Genomic DNA, 3509 nt, shown 5'->3' with positions numbered 1-3509 from the left:
TACTGCTTGAGGGGTTCCAAGCTCTCATTCCTCGACATTGCTGGGGAAACTCTAAGCTTACACCTTACCCCATTCATATGTAGTAGAGTGGATGTACACCTGGTAAAGTTTCTAAAGTCTTTTTAAAGCACCCCTTCAGTAGAAGGGCCATCCAAAGAGTTGATTCTCCATTGGTGAGGTCTTTTGTCCATGCCTCTTTGGGAGGAATGAGTATAGAGGGGACAGATGTTTGTACTTATCTATTCTCTAGGCTTCATAACTGTATGAAAAATGACAAATTTAAAAGGCAAGTTATTGGCATAGAAAGGATTATCTGTGTTACTTTACTTTTTCTTTCCCACTGTTTCTAAGCCAAGAACATCAGCAGGAATAGGAAGAAAATATGTGTTGTTAAATATTACTTAGGCATTTGACGTGTTATGAGGGGAAAAATCCAACCATGTTCTTATGTATAACACTATGTTCAGTCCTTTATTAATATCAGTAGTTTGGCTAAGTGGCAGCTACGGGCTAACATAAACAAATAGTCACGAATGTGCTGAGCCTTCTAGTTCAAACATTCGAGGCAGTAATCAAACTGAACCTGGGTGAGTGGTCAGGGAAGTTTCCTAGAAGAGGAGGTGTTTGAACTGAAATCTGGACAATAACAAGATGTAGTTAGGCACTGGTGGGGACCCGAGGGTTGGGTTGCTCAATCCTGGGGATCACCAACTACAGCCTACCTACTCTGTGAATATGATGCCCTCTAGTTATTCAACTCTAAAGTGTAATTGTATGACTTGGAGAGGTGGAGAGGTTTCTTGTAACAAGTTGCATAGCCATCCTGAGATGCATTCAGGGTGAATTCAAGGACCTGAAAGATGGAGGGAGAGGAAGAGCAATATTTGATGAGACCAAAGTGTCTGGATGGGGCTAGATCAAGCACAGTTTTGTAGTTTGTGTTAAGATTTATCAACTCTTTCCTACAGGCAGTGAAAGACCATTAAAGGGGTTTAAGCAATCATCGTTCATACGATTTGCGTTTTAAAAGTATGTATTTCATACCACAGGATAAAGAATGTATTGGTCGAGCACTAAGGTTGGACAGGTGCACTAATAGGAGATGAGTGATGACGAATGGTGTTTGGACTGCAGGGATGGGGGGGTTGGAGAAAAGTGAGAGGATCCAAGAGACACATGGGGTATTGGGTCGATGGGATCAGGTGATGGGGAACAGTTAAGAGAGAGAAAGAGGATAGATTCAAAGATAATTTCTGGGTTTCTCTCTTGAACTGGATGGATGGGCTAATATTTACTGAGCTATAGAACACCATGAAGAGAGAGTTTCACATGTGTTTAAATGCAAAATGATGACCCCACTTTTGAACTGAGTTAAGATGCTAAGCTGCTTCATAGAGATTTTGAGTAAGTGGTTGGGTATATGGATGTGTTGGTCAAGAGGGGAATTAGAGCTAAGTTTACAAATTGGGTGGTAGTTGTCAGGGTTTAGAAAACATGAAAGTTGAGATTGTTTAAGAGAATGTATTGGGTTAGAATTAAGGAAGTGCCCACCACTGAAGAGGTTTATGGAAACCAAATATTACGTGGCTGGGTAGAGGAAGGGGAGGTTGCAAGGAGACCTAAAATGTAGGTCCAATGAGATAAGAGGGTGCAATCCCCCAATTAGGGGAAGAGGATGTTCCACAAAGAAGAAAATAGTGAAGTATTACCTGCTGTTGAGGCATCGAGGGTATAAAGTAAGATATCTTAACCTGCAAATAAGAGACTCTGACTCAAACTTGCTTAAACAACCGGGGTATGTATTGACTCTTCTAACTAGAATGTAAGAAATTTGCAAGCCTTCAGGTTCACCTTGGTCTAATGGCTTCGCTTTCATTACTCTGGATCCCCTTAGGTGTGCACCCTCTTTTGTGGCTTCTCTCCTTAGACTACTTCCCTCACGCACCCAAAATGGTTGCCTTTGCTTCTGGCTTCACATCAGTACTTCCCAGTGTTCTGAAGTGATCGTTTGACTTCCTCTTGCTGTCCGTTGAGAGCGGATCAACTTACTTTACAGAAGCCCTCACCACACTCCTTCTAGCTTGTTGCACTGAACCGAGTCACAGGTTTATTCCTGAACTAACCCCTGACCTGAAAACCACCTAGCATTTAATGACTGAAATGTGATTTGCTGTCACCATTACTGTGGAGGACATGGGGATAAATAGACCAAAGAGACTCACTGCAGGAAATTGGGATGGAGTTATCTTCTCTTGAGGCACAAAACCGGAGTTCCTTTGGGCATGATCAAGAAGAGAATGATAAAGAAGAGGAGGTTGGGCAACCAGAAAAGACCACTACATTAACATAAGCAAGAGCTGAGAACTGTTCTTAACAGTTTGGTGAATGGTCTGCTAGATATGACATCCTATATGATGTTCTCACTCTTAAAATTTAAATGGGATTATGTCACACACATTGCTCTGTAATTTGCCTTTTTTTCTTTAAAAATATTTTTAAATGAAACTTTCACTGAAGTGTAACAAAGATAGACATTATTTTAAAGCTGTTAATGTGCAAAATAGACAGGCAACCCCATAATAGGGGACATTGAGCTTGTTCCAATATTTTCAATTAGCAATAATCGCGCCTCGGATAAACCTCATTGGCTACGATACTGCCACATTACAAATGATTCTACATCATTTGTAAATGCCTTTTGGGGCACAGGTAAGCCTTTCTGTAGAATACATTCCTTGCAGTGAAATTTCTGGGCCAAAGGCTAAGCATGTAACATTTTATAGAGCTGAAAAGCATCCTCTTTTATACTACTTTTTTTGAGTAGTCTATGAGAGTGAGTACTTCATCCGTACACTTACCAATGCTGAATAACAGTAATTGGGAAATACTTGGTGAAATCAAATTGTCATTTTAATTTATTTCCTAGATTAATATGTCTTTCAAAGTGGATCCTTTTCTCTATTTTTTCATTTATTTTCATTTTATTGTTCTATTTGGATTTTCTCTCTTTTTTGAGTATATATGGCAATTTATGTTTTTCCAAGAAAAAAATTATGCATTAATGTTTTCATTACTTCGGTAATGAATGGTATTCCCATTGAATTGGTAAAAGCTCTTCTGTACCTGTGATTAAGACTTCTTGTTGGCTTTTAATGTTATTTTCTTTCTTCTTTTCTCTGTTTTTTTTTTTTTTTTTAATCCGACTTGGTAAAGATTTGTTTATTATATTGTTTTCAAAGCACCATTTTTTTTCCATTTTATGAAGTCTTCTAGTATTTTGTTCTAGATAATTAATTTCCATTTTTAGTTTTATCAACTTATTCTTTCTACTTTTATTTTGCTCTTGGTTTTATCATCTTTTGAATTGGAAGTTTAATCTATTTAAAAAATTTCTTGTTAGATAATACATTAGGCATGCATATTTTTCCTGAAAGCTATTTTGACCATATTGTAAAAATTTTGTCATCTAGTACACTTGCACTGGATATTTTTTCCTGCCTTGTTGAAGA

General features: G+C 38.0%; 1 non-coding gene across 1 annotated transcript; it reads right to left on the bottom strand.

The window, feature by feature from the left end:
- Positions 1-2539: 2539 nt before the first annotated feature.
- On the bottom strand, positions 2540-2675 carry LOC131822818 (U4 spliceosomal RNA). Its single transcript, XR_009350323.1, has one exon. It is a non-coding gene; the product is annotated as a U4 spliceosomal RNA (small nuclear RNA).
- Positions 2676-3509: the final 834 nt, after the last annotated feature.

The sequence above is a fragment of the Mustela lutreola genome, chromosome 1 (assembly GCF_030435805.1).
Source record: "Mustela lutreola isolate mMusLut2 chromosome 1, mMusLut2.pri, whole genome shotgun sequence".
Taxonomy (NCBI): domain Eukaryota; kingdom Metazoa; phylum Chordata; class Mammalia; order Carnivora; family Mustelidae; genus Mustela; species Mustela lutreola.
The sequence above is the reverse complement of the archived record's forward strand: the minus strand, read 5'-3'. Positions and strand labels throughout refer to the sequence as shown.